Raw genomic sequence first — 24,888 nt, 5'->3', positions numbered from 1 at the left:
GACCACCTTCACCATGGATATAATATGAACCAAAGGCATGTCCTTAATACCCACCTCTTCTAGCCAACACCAACCTGGCTGCAATTACCACCAGTTAATCCCTATCAAGGGATTAATTCACTGATTAGGTTAAACCTTTCGTGACCCAATCATTTCACCTTTTAGCTCTCTTACATTGTCTCACACATGAGTTTTGGGGGAACATCTCATATCTTTACCATATCAATTTTTATAGAAAACAGCATGCTGACAGGCAAAACCATTTCATATAAGTCCTCAATGAACAGTGCCTATCTCAAAGGGCTAGATGCTTATGGAATTATCTTCATTGTCTAATTCTGGTGCATACTTGCATAACATACATTCTATGCATTCAAATGCACTTCCTCATTGCGTACAACTGCCACACATCTGTTCATAAATTTCACGTGTACCACTGTGGTGGAGTCATAGGGAAAACTTGTTTTTTTTTTTTTTTTCATTTACACATACTTGAATCAGCATTGGCCTGTTCCTTTCCCCATGGGTTGGTTCATATCTATCAAATTGGTCTGCTATATATGGTGTTTGCTAATAAGTTTGAAGTATTTCTCTATCACATGCATCACTTATTTCTATGGGAAAGCAAGAGAAGATGCAACTTAAAGAAGATAAAATACTACAAGGAAATGCAAGGTTTTCATATATTTAAAATGCTCAGCAAGAGTCATAGACTTGTTTCAGAGATGGGTGATAGTTCAGAACTTTTTCTCGTTTCTGTAATTCACTGATGTTTTCTTTTCATCTTCCATATATCCTCTGGCTGGTCTTTGTGATGTCATAAGGCCCATCAAATGACTGAAATATCTTTTAAAAACAGATGACATTGCTCATTATTAAAGTTCCAACTCACCTTTAAGTTCAAATCCTAAAACTTTGACTACTTTCTGACATAATTACAGAGCTTGTAAAGTATTATTTCTTTATCTATTGTTTTTATTAAACATTAATCCAAATCAGATATATTCAATTATGAGTGAATATTTTTGGTAAAAGCCAATGTTTTGAAAACGATTTTGCTATGTTAAACACAAGTGATGTTTTTCTCAACTGTATTTAAAATAATATGCCCCTAGCAATTTTTCTCTCAATCACATGACTCTACAATAAGATTATGTTTTAAAATGCAAAGTAGAACAATATTAAATTTATTCATAGAGGGCTGGGAATGTGGCTCAAGTGGTATTACGCTCCCCTGGCATGCATGCAGCCCGGGTTATATCCTCAGCACCACATACAAACAAATATGTTATGTCCACCAAAAAAAACCTAAAAAATAAATATTAAAATTCTCTCTCTCTCTCTCTCTCTCTCTCTCTCTCTCTCTCTCTGTGTGTGTCTCTCTCAAAAAAATTATTAATAGAGTCTAAAGCAGGAATAATACAATCCTAATCTTAAGATCAGGAACACTTAAACATTATGGTGGGAAAGAAAATTAGAACTACTATAGAAATCAATTTGTAGATTCCTCAAAGACTTGGAATGGAACCATGATATGATCTAACAACTCCACCTCTGGGTATTTATCTAAAAATAAAAACACTGAAATCTGCATATTATAGTAACACATGCATTTCAATCCTTAGAGCAGTGATATTCCCAACAGTCAAGCTATGGAACTTCCTTAGTGTCCTTGATTAGAAGACTAGAATAAATAAAATGTGCTAGATATGCACAATGGAATCCTTTTCAGCCATGAAGAATAAAGAAATCATGACATTTTCTAGCAAGTGGGTAGAAATGTGGAACATCATTACAAGTGAAATAAGACAAACTCAAAATCCAGGATCAAAATTTTTCTCTCATATGTGAAAGCTAAAAAAGGCAAAAAGGAATAAAATAGGTAATCCCATGAAAATAGAGGGAGAACAATAGAAGAGAGGAAGTGGGAGGAAGAGAGAAGGTGAGATATTTTGGAATGAAGTCAACCAAATTATGCTATGTGCATGTATGAATATATATCACAATGAATCCTACTTTTAGGTACAATTATGATGCAACAACTAAAAACAAAAAATAGAAGGAAGACCAGGAAAGCAGAGGATCAATGTGTGGGAAGGGATGAGAGGGGGCATACAGGGCAATGAATTGAAACTAATTATATCCCATGAATGTATGACTGTCACAATGAACTTCACTGTGATGTGTAATTAAAATGTACTAACGAGAAACACTAAAACAGGAACAATCAACCTTAACCACATTACTTCATTCACAATTTGGTTAAATCCTTCTAATCGGATAAGTTACTGTCCTTTTTTATTTCTATTTTCTCATCTGCACAATGTAGATTACTTTAAAAGTAAATACTACATGGGATTGTTTCATTTTTTACGCATCTTTAATATATTTTTAGATGTTGATGGACTTTTATTTTATTCATTTATTTATATGTGGTTCTGACAGAATTCAACCCAGTGCCTCATACATGCTAGGGAAGCAGTCTACCTCCACCCCACAATCACAGCCTCCTACATGAGTTTGATGAGTCATTAGTGCAAATAAAGCCTTTTCACAGTGACAGGAAAACTATGAATATTAGTATGGTCATTATTACTGTACACACTTTAGGTTAAAACTCAAATTCTATGATAAATTGATTTCATTTATTTAGAAATGCTAAGTTTTGGAGAGAGAAAAGACTTTTCTTAGAATTTTCAAAACTGAGATTTAAAACAATGAAATTTCCAGAACTGAGCATAAAAGTGCACATATAATGGATCATTGATACTGTGCCCAATTGATTTCTCTTGCTCAAAGGTCAAGAGATTTTATGTGGTAAATAAGCAGAGGTTTACAAAACACAAGAGCAATGGAAGAGTCAGAGGATGTGCTGAAAAGAAGCCCTCAAATGGCTGGGGATGTTGCTCAGTGGTAGAGTACTTAGAGTACTTTCCTATCCTATGCCAGGCCTTGGGACTGACCAGCAGTACCCACCCACCCACACCACCCCCCAAAAGAAAATGAAACTAGAAAGTTGAACTCATCCTAAAATAAATTAACTGTAGATATTATAGTGCTGAACAGCAGGTTTGGGGGAATCTCCGAGCATGTCAATACATAGCTTCTGAATAACATGTCATTTAAGAGTTTCTCTGTATCTTGGATGGAATTGAACTATTATTGTACTAGGTTTGAGACTGTGCATAAATACATATGTTACAATTATATATATATATTGAAAGAGTTATGAACAAACCTGGAGATTTTAGCAAACCTCAGAGTTATGTGAAAAAGAAGAAATAAATACAAGGACTCAAAGATCACCCAGATGAGTTAAACCTCTTATAAAATAAAGCAGAAGCCACCATTTATTAAGCAAATATTACACGTATTGATTATTTCCTTCTTAAAGAACTTGAAATTACTATAGGATTTGCTAGGATATAAAACACCACTTATTTTTAAATTTTCCTTCATAACCTCAATTTCAAGATGCTCTTGCACATGTTCTCTGAGTTTCCAACAATTTTATAGTAATTTTCTCAGGTAATTGGTGTGAGAAGATGAACATTTATTTACCATGTCTTCTTAACTCTTATTTTTCTTCAGAAGACCAATATTCCCTTTGGAAGTCTTCCTCTGTATATCATTCACATTCTGTTTTTTACTGTCACAGTGCTTGGCAAAGTCCATATTTTCTAAAGGTTCTTCACCAACTTTTTTTGTTTTTAATCTTTAAGCCAGAATTATCTTATATTCACACCACAAATTTATTACTTTAAAGCACTGTGTATAATAAACTGCTAAACTTCTGGCTTGCTACCACAAAGGAGACTAGAAGATTTCTCAAAATTTTACATTTCTCTGGGACTGCAAATTGATACAACCCCTATGGAAAGCAGTATGGTGATTCATCACTTGGAATGGAACCATCATTTGACTATCCCACTCCTTGGTTTATATCCAAAGTTATCCCACCCCTTGGTTTATATACAAAGTACTTAAAAGCAATGCACATACAGCGATGTAGCTGTATCAGTATTGATAGTACCTCTATTCACAATAGCTAAACTGTGCAACTAATCTAGGTGCCTTTCAACAGATGGAATGAATAAAGAAAATGTGGTATGTATACACAGTGGACTATTACTCAGCCTTAAAGAAGAATGAAATTATGGCATTTGCTGGTAAATGAGTAGAGCTAGAGAATATCATGCTAAGCAAATAAGCCAATCCTAAAGAAGCAAAGCCTGAATATTCTCTCTGATATGTGGATGCTAATTCATAATAAGGGAGGAGGCTAGGGAAGAATATAGGTACATTGGATTAGACAAATGAGAGTGAAGGAAGGGGAACCGGGTATATGGGAATGGGAATAACAATGGGCTGAATTAGACATTTTTATTATATGTATGTATATATGATTACACAACCAGTGAAATTCTACATCATGTAAAACCAAAAGAATTAGAAGTTATATTCCATTTATGTATGTCAAAATGCATGCTACTGCCATATATAACTAATTAGAACAAGTTGAAAAAGTAGCTAGCATAGGATTTCAAAGCAGAATATAGCATAATCTTAGTAATGTTTAAGCAATTCTATAATCAGACCCCTACTTTGTACTTTGGAATAGGATTATGTAATGGTTAGAAACAATATTGCATAAATCTTGTCGTAGATGGCTGAATCACAGCTCTGTACATTTAAATGCATTGGATAATTTTAAATGTGGTTGTATACATTTACACTGTCAATTATAATACATTCAATTTTTGGCTGTTCCACATTTCAGGAACATTTTGCATTGTTTTTCTTTTTAATTTCATCCCCATGTAATTTTATGTTATTATCTTACTATAATGTTATTTGAATTTTCCTAAGAGTGATTAATGAGATTTAGCAGTTTTATTTAATGATGGGGCATTTGAATATCTTTATTTGGCCACATCTATTTAATTTTCATGTCCATTCTATCAAAGAACTCATTATTTCTTACTGTTTTACAGTGATTCTTCATATGTTCTTACTAAAAACCTTTTGATCTAAAATAACAAAGCAAAATTATAGTCACACTGACTGAGCTCAGTTATGACCTTATTTCTCTTTGGTCCTGGGTATGTTATTATCATTGTGTGAATTCATTCATCTGAGAGATGAGGGTACCTATGGGTACCAGCCTCTTAGATAATTTTGCAGATTGAATGAATTAAGACATGTAGGTATAAGAAGAATCATTGTCAAATAGAAAGTGTTCAATAAATATTAGCTTTCATTTTATATCAATTGAAGTTATCCTTTTATAAGTCTATGTTGTTATATATGAATAATTTGATATGCCTTAACCTGAAATTGTTATTTTCTTTATCATGGTATATAATCCTTTTTCAACTAAGTAAATCAAAAATTTAATGTATTATTTCAAACTATATGAGCCTGTAACATTATTTTAAAAATTTGGTTTTTTGACCTTGTTTGATTTGGCATCTCACTATAGAGATGGATGTCATTGTTTTATTTTCCATGTCTGAAAATTGGCTGCACAGAAAAGCAGACAAGTTCACAATCTCTTAAAATAGTCTTATTATTTTAAAACATTTAAACATTATGAATTTATTTTACTTTGCATCATATTAGAACATGTACACATAATTCTGTAGAACATGTATAAATGTCAAGCCAAATCAATTTGCAAATGTCAGCCTGAGATTGTTGAAACTCAACTCTCATGAGAATCCTTTTCTAATTCATCATACAACTTACTGTATTTCCATTTATTGCATTTTCTACTACAGATAATCTAAGCAATTACATTTTTATTTTATTACATATTCAATTTGGCATTGAAGAGGCACCATCTGAACAGTACATATTATTGTAAAATAACATGATGTTTATTTATGGCATTTTGCATGTTTTAAGAATAATCATTTTAAATATTGATAAACATGCTTCCACTTTTTTAAATAATTCAAGATATGATGGATTGCAATTCATTATTAAACTTCCATTTATAGTTTTGTTCCTCTTGATAGAAATATTAGATTTCAGATTTTTATGCCAATTTTATTTTTCTGAAGCTTAGTTTCCATACTATGCAAATTGTGATAGCTTATTAAGAAATACATCATGAGCAAAATATAATGATCTGCTTAATGTGTCTGCAACTGTCTACCATGGACAGAATTTACTCTTACCTTTTTAAGTTAGGTATTTATGTTTGGATGGTACCCTCTATTTATTGATTGTATGCTTATCTTCTGGCCCATGATCTCCTTAAGTATTTGAAACTTCTTTTATAACCTGCAATCACCCAAATACCTCACTATACCTTAAATTCAACTCTTCTGAGGGTAACCATATTTACAGTGGGTATTATGTAATGTCCCCAACATTTTTATGACTCACATGCCTAAATTACAGTCAATATTTTACATCAGGCCATATGAACCTGCAATTTCTCAACAAATTAGCCAAAACTTTCCCAAATCACTGATTTGAGTTTTTCAAAGAAGAGAATTAGTAGTTTTATTTCTCTTTACTCTTTTCTTCGTGCTTTATATGTGTAAAGAAATGAATAGAGTGAAATAGAAAATTTTAAATATTTACTTTCCTTTGTTAACTTCTTTTTTGCACATTTTCTTCTTGATCTCCTAGGCTCAGGGTCTACTACACCTCTCAGTTTGGCCCAAATAGAGCTTTAGAATATCAGGAGGAGAGAGAAACAGCATTACCTGGTTTCTTTACCAGTGATGTCATCCTAAGCTGGCTGAACCTCATAATAATAGGCAACTTCACTGGAAACTGCCATTTCTATATTCAGATCTATCTTCTGGGCTCCAACAACACTTGTCCTTATTCTTTGTAGTTAAGACAGCAAAAACTTAACAATTTATCTTTCCAGGATACTGCACTACCCTTTCATACACCTTTATAATTAGTTATGTTATTAAACTTTTCTCAAATGATCCCAATTAGAGTCAGCCCTCAGATTCTTGTTGAATTAGAATTCTTATTAATATTTTCATAATATGAACTAGCCACTTGTCATAGCCAAGATATTTTCAGTAGTCAAATAGAATTATTATCTTTTACACATTAATTAATTAGAATGTAAGGATTATCTTGGATTTTTAAAATTGGAGATTGATTTGTTCTTAAGATTATATTCTAAAGAGGGAGTTATTACTTATTGGACATTCTGAATTCTAAGCCTTCTGTACAGCATTTAGTCTATAATCAACATGTTCTTGATCAAAAATCATAATAATCCTGGGTTTTTGAAAGATTCGAATAAACAAAATCTTTTCTTTTCCTTTTTTTAACTGTATAAACTAAATTGCAGTCTTTTTGAATATTATTTTTAGGAAGAATTTTGAAAGCAAAAAAAAAATACCTTGAAATAAGGAAAAATTATAATATTTATTTTAGCTAACTTTTCTGTTGTTATGACCAAAATACCTGACACAAATAACTTAGAGAAGAAAAAAGTTTACTTGGGGATTACAGTTTTAGTGGTCTCAGTCTATAGATGGCCAAGTCAATTCCTCTGAGCATAAGATGAGGCAGCTCATCCTGTGGAATGGCCCAGGGAAGGAGCAAACTGCTGAAATATAGAAAGGTCTGGAAGCAGAGAGAGATATGAATGGAGAAAGGATGACAGGGAAGAAGCACCCTTCCACAGCACACCCCTAGTGATTCACCTCCTTCATCCTTTCCCATCTGTCTACATTACCACTCAGTTCATTCAAACCAGGATGGATTTATTAGGTTATATCTCTCACAATCCAATAATTTACCCTGAACATTTCTGCATTAACAGTAGTTTTGGAGGAATACCACAAACAATAACAATATTCAAACCATAGCACAGTCTTTATTTAAATAATTGTGCATATAGCTATCTATTTCCTGCCTTTAATTATTTTATGAATATCTCAACAAAGCTATCAAACTTAATGAGTCTTTCAGAGTGGAAACCTAATGGTTATTGCTTGAACTTAATGAGACTGTATTATAAACTCAGGTTAACACAAATATATGTGGCATAATCTTTCCAAACATTTTCGGCACTCAGGATCTTGATTTCTTTATCTTGCATCTGGAGATCTACTTCTTTGAGTGAAATACAATTAGATCTCAAAGCATAGTCACTAATTAAAAATATGAACCTCCCTTATTGAGTATGAAAAATTTAATGAGGCTATAAAACTTAAGCATAATGCATTTAATTATATATGATGTACAATATGAGAAAATATGTTTGAGACAAATAGTCTTTCAACTTAAGTTTTCAAAAGGCCAACAATTTTGGATTTCACTCCAATGGCAATACTACAATTCATCTCTAAACTTTTTCATTAGATAACTCAAATTTATATCACAGCAATAAACAAAGGCAATCCTGGGGTTTGTTGGGCCTTCAGTTTATGTATTTATATATATATATATATATATACACATTTGTATTGTAGGGTGTCGGATGAAATACAGAAAACCCAATTGTATTTGAATCTCCAATAACCATTTTTTAATATGTATTTCCTAAATAATGTTTGGGGTATAACTTTACCAAAAATATCTTCTTCTGTTTATGTGAAATTCAAATGTAACTTGTCATTTTGTGCTTTCAGTGGCTAAATGTGGCACCCTATGTACATGTTTACTTTTTAAAATATGAAAAATTTAAAATTCAATGTCCTTGTAATAAATCATTACAAGTGCTAAGACCTGTGGCTTGAGCTTCATTATACTTTCAATAAATCCCTTCTGTAATATCACTTCACTCACCTTTCACTAACACCACATATGCTGATATATTCTAATTATCTTCAATAAAATGTTGCTTTCAAGTATTTTCCATGCATGATTGTAACTAAATTCATAAAACAAACACCACAAATGCACAAATGGATTTATGTATTTTTATCACTATTTATTATGCTTTGGGCATTGATATGGTCAAATATGATCCACCCAGGCTTTATTTTTTTCCTGTGAGTCACTGGGATATAAAAAAGTTATGAAGTTATATGACATGCACAGGAGAAGTCAATAATTCATATATGGAAAGTTTAGGTAAAGGATTCTGGATCCTATGACCTAAGATAAAAGCATAAATGGAATTACCCATGTGGCATGTGGCACGAAAAGGGTCCTCGTCAAAATCCACAGTATTTAAAGGACCAGAAAACGAAAGAAAGCATGACAATTCAAGAACTTAAAAGTAAGCACAAGTCACAGAGAAAACAAAACAAAGAGAATTGATTAAACTGGAGAGATAAAAGTTTATCTAAATTCTCTTTCTGATTAAGCAATTTGACAATAAAAAGAAAAGTGAATAAATTTGAATGCCAAAATACCAAATTCTCTGCATGTTACAAGAACATAGTGAGAAGGGCATGGTGACTTGCAACTGTAATCCCAGTAACTCATGTAATCCCAGTAACTTCCTGCTTCAGCAGGAAGATTGTAAAATCAAAGTTAACCACAGCAATTTAGTGAGCTCCTAAATAACTTAGCTAGATCCTGTCTCAAAATAAACAATAAAATGGACTGGGGATATAGCTCAATGGTAAAGCAACTATGGGATTATTGCCCATGACTGCCCCCCCCCCTAAAAATGGTGACTGACTACTGATGTTTAAAAAAAATACATGAAATATTTCACCCCTTGCCAAAAGGAGTTAATTTTCAAAACATTTTTAGAATGGTAAAGACATCCAAAATCTATTTCTCCACAAAGTGATGAGAGACACCAAAAGAATAAACATCAAAATCAAGTTTTTGAGCTGCGGAAAATAAACAAAAGATTTCTACTAACTATCCAAGTAATGCTTATTAAAGGGAAATGGCAGAAATTTAGCAGTAGCAGCAAAGATTGGGCATTCTTATTCCTGTTTTAACCATTTCTGTGAAGTCTAGATAGGCAGAACTTCACAGCTCTGGCAAAAGTGAAAAACAGCAACTCAAAGTCCAGTGCACAGAGTAGAAGAAGGGGATGTGAGATCTCCAATAGCCTCATCACCAGATAATTGTCACTGTTTGGCCTGTGTGATGCTCTCCAGAAAACCCACGCACAGATTTTTTTCTATCTGACCTGACTCTGAGCTCACTCGGAAAAGACACATCCAAAGCACCTTTGAAAAAAATGCTCAAAGACAAATAATCCAATTGTTTAACATCACAGTTAGTTGAGTTAAGGGTATCAGTTGAAGCACATAAGAAGCTGCTGAAAGAAGAAAAAATAAATGAATGAAGAAAAATAAGTCAAAAAAGCAGATTTTAAAACCTCTGAAATATTTCTTCAGAATATATAAAACCACACTCAATCGCAGCACTGTGACCATGATTAGGAAAAAAAAAAAATGGAAAGCTCTAATGTCTAGTTTATTACTGAAATTCAGATTCTGTTTGTCAGTAAAGAAACTGAATCAAAAGCAAGTATAAGAATCAGCTTTAACCATGAAGAGTGTGATTTCTAGAGTTGATAATTTATCTCATGAAGCAAATTTAAATATAATTAAAGCAAGGTTCAGTTAGTAAAATATGAATATTTTTTAAAAATCCAATTATTAGTGATAGAATATATAGACCAAATAGAAATTCTTAAGTTGAGAAACAGAGTAACTGAAGCAAAAAGAAGAAAAGTAAAATCCACTAAAATTGCACATCAGTAGATTTAACTGACTTAACTGACCCCTCCCTTCAATAAATAAATAAATAAATAAATAAATAATGTGAACTTAAAGATAGGTAAATTGGAGAGATACAGACTAAATAGAGACTAAAGAACACAAAATAGTAATTTTGCATAATTTGTGGTCTATTTGCATATATTCAACAATATAATCTTGAAAAGAACAAGAGAAACAAACCACTATATAAGGAAGAACTTTGCATGTCAAAGATTAAAAGGAGAGTATTGGCAAGAAATCACAAAGCCACTAGGCTACGTTTTTAACTTAGTCAATTTATGGAAAGAAAAATAATGTCCATAAAAATCCAGGATCCAACAAAACTCTCTCTCAAAGTATAAGGGAAATCAAGACACTTCCAATAAACTAAACTGAGGCAACTGTTAGCTTCCCTTCTCTATAAAAATACTAATGGAAATTTTTATCTCATTTCATGTATTATCCTAGTCAGTAATTCAGATTCATCCAATGAAATAAATAACACTGACAATGAAAATTACACAGGGAAATATTTTAAAAGTAACATTTTAATTTGTAGCACTATTCCTAACCTATGTCATTTGAATGACAGCTGCATAATAATTAGGGAGTTGGGTCAATAGTCTTATAATATATAAAGTTGCACTTTTTATGATGATAATAATACCAAGGAGGGAAAAAAGATAAATCAGAGTTTTGCTATTCTACTAAAATATTAACTAAGATATATTGTCTTAAGTTGTCTATAAGGGCTACACTTTAGAGTAAAAAAAAACAAAATAATTTAAAAATAAATGTGTCAGATGCTCTTTTATGCAAATAATGAAAGAATAGTTGGCATGAGCATAAAAATAAGAGACAAATATGATTTAAGACCCAGGTTTTTCCTAGATTGAGGTCACTCTTGTAAACATACTTTAACAAAAGTGAGTCTCAAAATACATGAAGCAAAAATGGAAAGAATTGAAAAAAGAAACTGATAATTCAATAGTTGTAGTTGAGAATCCCCTGCCAATCATGTATAGTACTAGAGAGGAGATCAATAAGCAAACTGAATAGATTGAAAAGCATTAAAACTCTACTAAACCAAGTAAAAAGTCATCTGAAGAAAGCTGAAGCCAATAACAAGATGAAACCCATTCTTCCCAAGTGTATGTGGAACATTGTCCTAAAGAATCTCATGATAAGGCATAAAACAAAAATCAGTAGATTTTGAAATACTTGAAATCATACAAAGCATATTCTCCAAAGCAATAATTTAAATTACAAATCAATGCTATAGGGTAATATTGGAAATTCTTAGGTTAGGCTTCAATAACCAAAGGCCAACAAATAAGTATTTTCTATACTTCAGGATGAATAAAACAAACAAAAACTTATGAAATAAACCTACAATTGTTCCTAAAAGGAAACTTATAGATGTTAAAACTTGAATATAAGTAAGAAAATATCAAATATATAGCAAATTACAATCTTAAGAAACTAGCAGATGAAGAAATGTTGGAAATGCAGACTCGTGAACACTCCCTGAGCCCAACATACTTTATATTTAAACATGATTCTCATGTGATTCCTGTGCTAAATAGTGCTTGAGAAGTACTGGTAGACTGTGGGAAAATAAGCAATCTACTACAATGCAGGTGTTAGGACAAATTTTTAAAATTTCAGAATATTCACAAAATTTATAAATTCTTGTAATGTTTGATGCTTCTCTTCTATGAATGTATATTTCACTTACATTAGCTATTATGCATTTCATAACAGTATTGTTTTATGGAATCTAAAAGGAAAAATAAAACACTAAAAATGAACGAAATGCCCTAATCTAGAAGTCTGACTGAGTACATCATGGTGCATCCAGGCAACGGAAATTTGTTTATTGCATAGTTCTCCTTATGTAGGTGGGGTATGTTGCAGATCCCTAGGTGGATACTTTAAACTCTGCATAATACTTAACCATACTATTTTTTGTACATGTGCATACTTATGATAAAGGTTAAATTGTAAATTATGCACCAAAAATTAACAACAATCAATAAAAAAATAGAATGATTATGAGAATATACTTTAATGAAAATTATTTAAGTACATTAATTATTTATTTCTGGAATTTTCCTTTTAGTAGTTTTACACTGTGGTGGGCCACAACTAAGTGAAAGCTTGGAAAGGGACACCATGATAAAGTAGTACTTAGTATATTTCTTGAAAATGGAAATTTGGAAACATCTGAATTGTTCCTTTTCAAGTGGAAAGAAGCAAATTACAGTTTAGTGTAAATGTGTGGCTTCCCTTTTCTATAACACATTAGAATTATCTAGAGAACTCTTTAAAGTTGCTACCAAGATCAATTAAACTGGAATCTCTGGAGACGAAACCTTGGCACCAATGTATATAGCTTAAAATCTCCCCAGGGGATTTGAACATATAGCCAAGCTTGAGAACCATTTATTTAGGTAGCATATGCAGAAATTTATTTTTGTACACATTGATTCTGTCTGGAAAAAAAGGGAATCTTAACAGTGTCTCCAGGGGAAGAAATTGGCACCTTCCCTGCTGCCCTATTTAACTGAAATGCTTTCAAATGTTACACCATGTGAATGTACTATATAAATAAATATGTGATATATATATATCACATATTTATTGTTATATATATTGTTTTCAATAAAGTGAGTGTATTCCTCGGGGGAAAAATTAGATTAAATATTTTTTATGAGTTCTAGTATAAAAATGCTTTTTAATAATTATTTTATGCATATAGTAGAAGGAATTAATAAAATGTTGGCAGTTGTGTGTGACTTATCTGCTGTTTTTTGTGATTTTCTGCTGTATCAAGTATCTTGTATTATAATTTGAAAAGAATAATATTATGGGCTGGGGATGTGGCTCAAGTGGTAGCGCTCCTGGCATGCGTGCGGCCCGGGTTCGATCCTCAGCACCACATACAGACAAAGATGCTGTGTCCGCAAAATACTGAAAAATAAATATTAAAGTTCTCTCTCTCTCTCCCTCTTTCTCATTCTCTCTCACTCTTTCTTTAAAAAAAAAAAGAATAATATTATTTAGGAGGCTTCTTCTTAGTAAACTAGATTTTTAAGAAATGTCTTGATTTAGAATGCCTTTCCTTATCCTCCTATCCAGATGACCAGAAAGAGTAAGGACATATTAATTTAGACATGCACCATTGTGATTGAAGATGCCACGGGGTTTTCAGGGTGCATTGAAGTAGGAAGATTTTGTGTTTAATTTTTATGCCTACAGAGAAATAAAATCATATTTAACATCATTTAGCATGTTCCCAAGTGGTTTTGATTTTGTTGAGAATGAGACATTTAGATTTTCATGAATAACCTCTATTTGCCTTTATGACAAAATAGCTTGGATTGAATTTGTTAATTCAATAAATAATGTCAGTTCAAAGAAAACTAAGCTGTATATTTTCACAAAGACAAGGAATTATGTCAAGAAGCACAATTTTGGAATTCTGTTTATGTGTCATTCCTCAGTAGACAAAATCTGATAAAATTTAAGCATAGTTCAAATGATTTTTTATTCAGAATTTCTTAGGTGAAATTTATTTCAGAACAAGGGAAATATTAAAGATGTTAAGAATTCCATATTCAAGCCTACACTATAGATATATGTAACTTTGAAACATAATTTGCTTGTAATTGATACTCTAATGGTTGAAAATCTTAGTTATGGATCTTAAGACTTGAATTGTAACTTAATCACACACTGTTATATTGTTTGTGAAATACTTAAGCCCAAGGAGCCTAACCTAAAAATAAATAAATAAATAAATAAATAAATAAATAAATAAATAAATAAATAAATACATACATACATACATACATACATAACATTTACTTTCAGGATTTTAAGAAATAGTAGAAGAATTGATTTGAAGACCAAACCTTTTCTTCCAAATTCCTCCTCTATATTTTCCAACTTGTTAGAAATTATTTGAGCAACACTTTTATAAAAAAATAAATTATTTATAATATAAAAATAATTGCTATTTTTTCTTATAAGCCATCAAATGTATCGGTATGTTAATTCCATGAAATGTACACAGTTGGAAGCCATGTCTGTATTAAACAACAGAAAATTGCAAAAATTAAGGCAGTCTGAGAAAGAGAAAAACTATTGCTTTGTATAAAGATATTTATGATGAAAACACTTAAAAGTTTAATTTTGGTAGTTACAGATGTGAAAATGCATATACATGATTTCTACTAGAAAACTAAAATAGAATGTGTTTTACAAAGTAAAGAGTTTAATTTGAATGTATCTAATTACAAGAGAGAGAGAGAGAGAGAGAGAGGGAGAGAGAGAGAGGCACTACTTCTGAATACCTGATTGCTGTGTAAGCACAGTGATCTGTCTTGCTAAGGGAGTATGCATCATCTTACTCTCTAGCACTTCTTTTCGTTATATTAAACATTTTATCTTGCAGATTGTTCTCTAAGTGTTCTCAAATCACTTTCCATGTTGTCCTGCCTACTAATTCCCTAGTTTAGAGCCTTATCAACCTTTCTTCCTTCTGTAGTAATAGATTTTTAATTTGTCTCCCAGTCTAGGTCTTGCTCTCCTTAAATCTGTCATCATATTGAGAGGAAAGTGATTGCTCCAAATTACAAATCTGACCATGTCCTCCTTTCTCTGTAGCCTTCAGTGATTTTCCTCAACTAAATCCACATTCTCTAACTCAATAAGGTCCATATGTAACTCCTAGTCCTGCAGAAAGTAAAAAGTCCAACAACTCTTTCTCAATTATTTGATTTTGGAAAATTTATTTATTGTGGCTTCCATACCAGTCATTGTTTATGATGTTGGAAATTGAGTGATTAAATGAGCTTTGGCTGGCATTAAAGAACAAATAATGAGCCTGGTATGTACTTTGCATATTCTTTCTGGGCATATTCTTTCTGATCACTACTTAACTGGAATAACTATGTAGCTGGGTACTGGAATAACTATACCTAGGTTTAGTTAATAATGCAACTTCCTTGGCCTGGACTAAAAGTGGTCTTATTTCTGTTTTCTCTGAAAGAAGTGAGTTCCAAACATCCAATGTTGCTGTCCAGTAATGAAGCAATGTGCAGACATCTATCATGGGCCTGTCTTGCTCAATGGATGCTTGGGAGGAAGCATATGTCAATAAAATATCTGGCTATTACTTTCCCTACATGTAGTGAACTACACTGTCTTTGACCCAGGAGTCTGACACCTCTGTCAGCATCCATGGAATAATAACAAGCTAGTTTGAAAGCTACCAATGATAGTGAAGTCCCAGACCCTTTGTAATCCTTCAGAGCAAGTTCTTCTTTAACTTCCAGGCAAACTATCTCAAATTCCAGTAAACAGAAACTGAAAGCCTCACAAATCAAATTTCATGAGAACAGGTGGGGTAAGATAGGTGGGACAGATGTGAGCAGAAAGGCCACACTCTGTAGTCCTGGCCTATGATACCAATGCATCCTGTTTCTTTTCTAATACCTCAGCTTCCACACTGATGCATTGTTTACAGGGTGATCCTGCATGGTTTATGTAAGTGGCCCCAGGACTAATGACATGCACCTAACTTACTGGAAATAGACAAGTAATATCACACCAGGCCACAGCTAGATTCACCAAATGAGTGACTGGTGTATGGGTGACAGTTACCAATGACATTATCATAACTCGGTCTTTTCACTCCTCTTACTCTCAGATTATAATTTTTAAGTTTGATTTTTAAAAATTTTAATTGTATTTAATGTATATAATTAATATTATGAAATTCTTCCTATATCACTATCTCCTTATTTACTCATTGCATATTAATTAGCACATTAAATGCATTTTAACCCTTTTCTAGAATATATTAGATTTCTTTTGACATAAGCTTAATTAATCAAAAGTCTTCTCTCATCCAGAATTTTGTTGTCTTTTCTCTATGGAAAATTTAATATTCTTAAAATAATAAATAAAATGCATATTATATCCCTGTTTAACATGCTGAAAATATTAACCAGAATTGATCCTATAGTAATATCATTTTTAGGAACTGACTTGGATTTCTACTGTGTAATAAGTACATTTATTGTCTCAAACTCTGTGAAGTGGATTTCCCTAGAGTCTTGAAATGATTTCTAATTCTACACATTGCGAATTTTTACCTTTTTTTTTGTTTTTGTTTTTTCTTTCTTTGAGCTTTATATTTCTTTACGTGGTTGTCTTAGGAAAATATGTATATAAATAAATAGGAACATTTGTACCTCACCTCATCAGTTATGTTTTTCTGGCCATATAGATTTTTACAGCAAAAATTAATTTTGTGCATCATAAAATATTGGATCACATACCTTTTTCGAGCAATGAGTCTATGAAAAAAAAACATATTTATCTTCCCACTGTCTGGGAGGTAGACAGTGAGAAATCATTAGGATATTTATAGTGTTTGATAAGTGTCAGGCAGAATCCTCCAAAATATATATATATATATATATTTTTTTGTCCATTCTCTATGATCTGAGATACCTAATTTTCTAGGTAAAAATGGATTTCAGTCAGTGTTAATTTTTCAAATTTATGGATTCCTTGGCAATAGTTTATAAATCCTCATAAAGTTAGAAAATTAATTTTCAAGATGATTTATAAAACATTAAGAAAAAAAATCAACCATGACTTATTGAAGGTTGGAAATGATTTCAAGGCCTATAAAATTATTCACACAAATTAATGTGTAGTATATTTCCCTTGTTATCTTACTATATGATTGTTTTTTAAAATAATATAAATTGGAGATAAAACTTAAAGTACATTTTAAAAACCTAAAACATCCATAATTACTTTCAGGATACCTTATGTGTGAGTAGTAAGTGGAAGGATACATTTAAACATGTTATATTTTTCCTACTACAAAGAACAATGAATAAAATTAAATTTTTGTCTGTTAAAATAAATTTCACTTGATAAAATCAAACTAAACTAAATGGAACTTGAATGTCAAAGTTTTTGGTAAAATCAGTGTGTATCTTAGTTAATTTCTATTGCTATAGCAACATGCTTGAGATTTGTTGTTTTTAAGGAGCAAACATTTATTTCCCATAGTCCTGGGTGCTGGGAAGTCTAAGATGAAGGATTTCTGACTGATAAGGGCAAAGATTTTCACTTTCCAAAATGACACCACCGAAAGGGAAATATATGGTGTCAAGACATGGCAGAGGCATGAATATGAGAAAGAGCTAGATGTTGCATGAAACCTCTTCATGACGGTGGTGGGAAGTCTTCATTGCCTAAATTATTCTTATGATCTTCATTTCTTAATACTGTCATGCTGACCATTAATTTTTGACATCTGGATTTTGGAGGAGATACATTCAAACAATAGTAGTAGAGTAGATAAATTTGTTGAATAAAGACAAAAACTAAAAGAGAAAGACATTGAGGCAGAAAAAGTAAAGATAATGGGAGAAAGAAGAAAATAAATAAGGAAACAATAAACAGAAGGAAAGTCCAAAGAAAAATGCAAAGCAGAAAAACAAGTTCCAAGAAACAAAGACTAGATTCTAAATTTTATTTAATAAACCAATTTTCAGTTATGCAACTAAACTCTGTAAAGCAAATTGTACAACATCCAATAGTGCTCAGCATTAGGGAGGAAATTCCACATTAGCAGTTTTATTCTATTGTCTGAGGTCTGTATGTGAAAGACTCCATCACACATTCAAGAGTTCATTTTCTATTTGTTAATTTATTGCCAATGACATTTAAAGTTTCACAAAACCTTAATGACTTCTTTTAAAGAAGAACAGACAATGGCTATGGCACAACTCACCCCAAAGTTGTGTGATACTCTTTAGATGAACCTTTTCAAATTTAGAAAAGTTATAGACATTGATTTTATTTCCTGTATTAATAAATTATAAAAGATATCATCAGGAAATAAAGCATTCTACATTACTGCATTTTCTGGATAATGAGAAACTGTTATTTACTTAGATAATTGCAAAGAAACATTTTGAATATTTTTTTTTCTCTAATGCTGCAAGTGATTCTGGCTCTTTCTTGAGTACATATCATAAATGGACCATATCTTAGTGAATGCTGACAGAGACTTACTGCTTGAAGAAGATCTTGTCAGTCTCATTTGAGCCTTCTGTTCCACAGACTTCATTTTTTTCATGAAGTTTCTCAATAGTTCTCCATCTATTCCTTTCCCTTACCTGTCAACAACAGGTCTGCACTTGTCCTTCTTGTTTTGGAGTTGAATTTAGTTTCTCTGTACTGTAGTATTCTTGACCTTGATTGAAACAGTCTTTACTAGAGCCTTTCTTGACATTTTTAACAAGTGTCAACATTTTCCTTTATACTTCAAAGTGTTATTAAAAACAAATTATTCAGTATGATGCTGACATTTTCATGTCAATTTGTAACTACATATGTACTGTCAACCTGCATATTCTCAGCAGTCTTTACTCTTTTAATTTTCTCTTCTGAATCTGCAGTGCTTAAAAAATCAGATAATCAAAAATGTTAGAATAGTGCAAACTAAGGAACTCTAAATGATATTTCAATGTTTAGTCTTCATAACAGTTATTTCAGTCACCCCGAAGTCATTTTCTCTATTACTTAAATTCTAGACTATGTTTAGAAGGCTGGAGTGACAGAAAGTGTCCAGTGTGAATGCATAAACTGCTATTGTATTATAACTAGTGCATAAAAGCATAAGAAAATATAGATTTGATTTGCCTTCAATAAAAAGCTATAAATGGTCAGCAAAGTTTAGTACTCCTGCATCTTTGTGAAAATGATCATTATATATAAATAAATAATATTTTTATAACCAACTATAAATTTTGGCTGATATATTTGTGAATACATAAGAGGAAGCATTCAGTTTTACATTTAACTGCCATAATAACTACAGACTAATTGCATTTTTAATTTTTTTTGTAGTTACAAAATAAATAAATAAATAAATCAGTTAATTTTTTTTTCCAGTGCTGAAGATCAAACCCACTGCTTCACACATGCTAGGCAAGCACTCCTCCACTGAGCTATAGCACCAGCTTAATTGCATTTTTATCAAGTGTCAAAAAATTTGACTATTTTGTGTTTCTTTTCTTTATATAAAATTAAGTCTCACTGAGGAGAAAAATGATTAAAACAACAGATATTATTCAGATAATCCTAATTTGAATATTAACTGTGGATGATGAGGTAAAAAAAAAAGAACATTGGATTCCATATTTTTCTAAGTGCCAACCACAGACACTCTTTCAATCTCACTTTTCTCAGGGATTAGATAATCTGATATAATGAAAATAAACAGATAAAACTAGTTTGATATATCTAGTTATACGTAATAGAGCAGACTAGAAGCTACAGCTTTAATATGTTTTGTCTACATAATAAATATGGTAATATTTCATTTTAGATTCAGTGGGCCTTAAACGCTCTGATCAGAGACTGAATTTTTATTCATTAATTGGTTTACTTGAACACACATCTATACTTGCCTTGTTAATTCCAGGGTCTATGAAGGAATGAATAAGGAATGATTTTACTTTCAGCATCTCAATCCATTGCAATCAAGGTTAAAATGGTACCCAGGTCAACCTACTTAACAAATTTCCCAATCTTGATAGGGTAGATAAATATATTTTTTTCAAAAATAATATTATTTTGTTCTAAACAGGGCATATTTACTCAAATACATACATCAATTTTGAATATATAAAGTTAAAAGCAAAAATGTTATGTAAATCACTGCTTCATGCACTCATAGATTGTACTTTTTGCATGTGCTGAATTCAGTAATTGATATTCAATACTTGATGCTCAGTTGTACTTCCTGTTTTAATTACTCATCTGTGCTAAACCTGTCAGCAAGGTAACAAAAGTTGTTTAGTATTTGCACATTTCTGCCAACGGTCTTCAAGTTCGAATTATAGAGTGAAGGAAAAATTTTATAGCCTACTGTCAGGAATGTTCACTTCAAAGAGACTTTTACTATTGTCTAGACCTTTCCTTAATGTTTGTATATTGCCATTTTCTTCCAAAGGATATGATACTGGCAAACAAAGGTTTTCACCTATATTAAACTGCTGATAATCTTGCCTTCTTTTTTTAGTAAAATTAGTCATCCTCTTGCTCCTAAGTGTAGATTTTCCTTAAATGTTAAACTGGATCTGGGATCTGGGTAAGCTTCTCCTGCCTGTCACACATTACTCAAGTCTTTGTTCTTATATAAACTCATGTTCAGTGAGATGAAAATATGTCTTGTTTATATATATAATTTATATATATTAATGTATAATAATATCTATATTATATATATATTTTAAAAATCTGACAAATGTAAGCTATTTGAGATACATAGTGTTAATTTTATTACATTCTAAAAATGATCTCCCATTTTCTATTTAAATCCTTTTTTTAGCATCTTTGTTGTTGTTGCTACTCTGTCTCTTGACCATAACAGAAACTGAGATGTTAGTTTTTGAGATTTGTCTCATTTCATTCAAGAATAAAAAAGCAGAACATATGAAATGATTGAATCTTCCAAAAATCTATGAAGCATTTTGTGTTTAATATATGCTTAAGCCTCATATTTTGAGGTTTTATATTGAAGAATGCACAGAAGCAAAACCATAGCATTCAAATAAACACCGATTGTGCTTATTGGTTTTCTGCTAAATCTTCTGATACCTTTAAGCTTTAGTTTCTGAGTGAATAGCAGCTAAATAAATAAGTGTAGATTCTGAGAATACATATGAGATTCTTACTGGGACTATTCTGAATATTCAGAAATTCATCTTTATTATTCATAGAAATCAACAAGCATAATCAAAATGGAAGATTGGGTAGGAACTCCCCATAATGACCATAATGCACCCAGGAATTCTTTGTGTGGAAATAAAGAACTAGCAACAAAGGTTGTTAGAGTTGAAAAAAGCTTGATGTAAATTATAATCCGGATGCCTTTTTTGTGAATCTGAAAATTAATGTCTGTAAATGAAGAAATAACAAGATGGGAATTAAACTCTCACACTTCCCACCTTCTAAAAAAGTTAGTAGGCTCCTTCAGTATTAACTAATGGAAACAACATCCTATAATTCCACCAGTTCATCATTAAATCAAATTGAATTATTTTTATTTATGGGGAGAAAAAGAAAACAAGAGAGAATCAGAGAGAGACAGAGACGGAGGTAAAGAATTAATTTTGACTCTGTTAAGAACCACTCAAGATCAACAATAGAATTATTGGCTTGAAAAATGTTCACCAACTAGAGATAGAGAAAACACAACACCAGTAACTAAAATATGAGAAAGAAAGGCAGATTCCACAAATGCATGATATTATATGGAAAAAATAATATCTAAGAATTAGGGAATAATTCTTAAGAATAATTAATAATTATAGATGAGTTACTGTGAATTTCTTCTATCAGTTACTACAAAAGAAATTCTGTTGTGTACCTAAACAAATTATGACACCAGACATTCTCTCTAGCAAAACACTAGATACATATCTGGCATTTGGACATCATTAAATATCCTTGAGCCACAAAAGAGAAAAAAAGGTAAAATGCTAAATGGTCTAGGATATAGTACTATGAGGAGATGTACAGCTTTTATGGAAACTGTGACCATGGAGCCTGTCAGGATTAAGAATCAACATTGATATTTTAAATAATCCTTCCATATGGTTAAGTTTAACTTGGTAGTTCCCAATCGTAGTCCTATAATTTATGATGTTTTTTTTTCTATTAAAGGAAAAACTAAAGAATTTAAAAATAGTCCTTTATATTTATTTTCTGAATGATTTTATTTGCAAAGATATATTTTAGAATTTGCATCCATTTTGGTGGTATAAAAGAGCCCATGAGTTGTTTTTTAAAGAATGTCTGTATATTTTATCCATTCAGTCAGAATATTTGTCCACATTCATCAGCCAGTCTATCTATTGTTGGCACTTTTCTTTTGCAAAATCATTATTTCTCCTATGGTTTGCATTGTCAGGAGTATAATAAGTTTTTCCTGTGAGACGCCTTTCTGGCAACAGTCAATAGCTGCTGGACTAATTAAACCTTGGTAGGAAGCAAGTGTTTTTTTTTTTTTCTTTTTCCTTACTTTAATTTTATTTGTTTTGCTTTCCTCCTATTCCATAGTTTGTAAAGATTGAATAGGAAACCATTGCTAATTTTTATGACACAACTAGCCTTTCTACATAATTCAAACTTTCAGTATCATCTAACGTGAGATTATCCCCTTTAGAGGTGAAATAAATAGAAATGCAATACTTGTCTACAAATAATTCCATGTCTGAAACATAGATTTCCATTATTTTCCATCCAAGGAAATATAATTTTTAATGAAATTTAATTAGAGGGCTCTGCTTTATTAGTTCTGATTATACTTTCTATCATGAATCAAAATGTGTACCTCATTGAACTCTGTTTTAAAGTTGTAATTTTGTATTGGAGCTTACAGTTAAGTATTTTAAAGTTATTCTTATAGTGCATCTATGCTTCTGAATCCCAGAATGCCAATAAAATTCTCACTGTGAGACACAAACCATGTTGCCAGGTGTATCACATCCATTCTTCACTCATTAAGTATCATGGATCCCTGTCATGAATTCCCTGTTTTAGTAATGTATCATGAACACAAAGGGACCAACTATGCAGTTAACAATAGACAGCAATTAAGAAATAATTTAAAAGATAAATAAATATGTAGTATTATTGTTCTTGTATTTGCACAAAATATTTATATTCTTTTATGCGTAGGAACCTTAGTATTGCATATAAGAAACAAATCAGTCATATTTTTATTAATGTTATACACATGATATGCACCAGATAATAATATATTGTTTGAGTGGTATTGAAATTTAGCAACCTAGACACACATAATTTTATATTTTCTAGTCTAAATAATAATTTATCCTTCAGTTTTCTCATTTGCAATATGTATTTTTCTGTAATCAACATACTAATAAAAATAAAATATTTCTTAATATTTCGCAACTGAAGAAAGTTAAAATAATTTAACTGAGAAAATAATTAACTGAGTACAGTTAAGGAAGTTAAACTCATTGAATTATCTTTACTCTAGGTTTGAGGTTGAAACCAAAATTTTACTATAACAATCTGACTCATTTTCATCTGAAATTCATATTGTTATATTAAATTAATAATTTTTGACAGCTTTCTTTGTGCTGCTCTAATGTCTTCTTTAAAATAAAATAACAGACATACACAGATGCATGCAGAAAACTCTCAGAATCATTTCACACATACATGAAAACACATAGCACCCAGACTCGCAATGTTGGTAATGCTCTAGTTTACATATATGTCAATGATTATTAAAGTAACATAACTGTGAAATACATTAATTGTAGTTTTGTTCCATTTTCACATTTATTATATAATCTACTTTCCACACAAATACCTGTAATTGCTTTTAAAGATATCAAAAGTTTCCTTTAGCCTATGGATGAAGATAATATTAAAGTTTCATCTGTATACTTTCACAGGGAAGCAACTTGAATAGAATATAATTTAAACAGGCATGGTGGCACATGCCTGTGATCTCCCTATGTTGGACCTGAAGCAGAATAATTTCAAGTTTCTCACCAGTGTGGGTAACTCAGCAAGACCCTAACTCAAAATAAAATTTAGAAATGGCTAGTGTTATTACCCAAATGTAGAGTGTTCACCTAGTGTAAGGCGTGGGCTCCAGCCACAGCATAAAAAAATAATAATAATAAATATAGCCTTTTAGTCCTATATTTAGAATTATAGAGCTTTTCTATTATTCAGATTCACCCTCAGGTGGGCATTGGGAGATTTTGTGATAGGTCCTGTTTAAGTTTCCAAGCAGCTTTTCTATTAATTCCATGCATAATAAACTCTGGAAATATATAAGATACATCAACCTCTTGGGAGCTCTCTGTCTTTGCAAATCAGTGTGGTCTTTCTATGCTCTGTTCCCCCTGCCCTAACTTCATTTTAATTATTCTCCTTTGCATGTTTTCCCAACTCTGTGACATTGGAACTTGTTTTGTGTACATGCACTGAAGGGTGCTTAGCCACGTTGAGGTCTAACTCAGTGAAGTATTTCTAACCAAATCCCTGTGAAATCAGTAAAAGTGAATATCTGATTTTTAAAAAATACTCTTGCTTACCTCAAATTATAGAGGCCAATAAAATGGAAAATATCAAG

At 31.5% G+C, this 24,888-nt stretch overlaps 1 protein-coding gene across 3 annotated transcripts in view; it reads left to right on the top strand.

Annotated features, from left to right (window-relative positions):
- Cdh18 (cadherin 18) overlaps nt 1-24,888 on the top strand; it is a 903,781-nt gene that overhangs the window by 98,449 nt on the left and 780,444 nt on the right. The window lies entirely within an intron of this gene.

Source organism: Ictidomys tridecemlineatus, chromosome 1 (assembly GCF_052094955.1).
Source record: "Ictidomys tridecemlineatus isolate mIctTri1 chromosome 1, mIctTri1.hap1, whole genome shotgun sequence".
In the NCBI taxonomy this organism is placed as follows: Eukaryota; Metazoa; Chordata; class Mammalia; order Rodentia; family Sciuridae; genus Ictidomys; species Ictidomys tridecemlineatus.
Note: the sequence above shows the minus strand (reverse complement) of the source record. Positions and strands in the feature narration are given on the sequence as shown.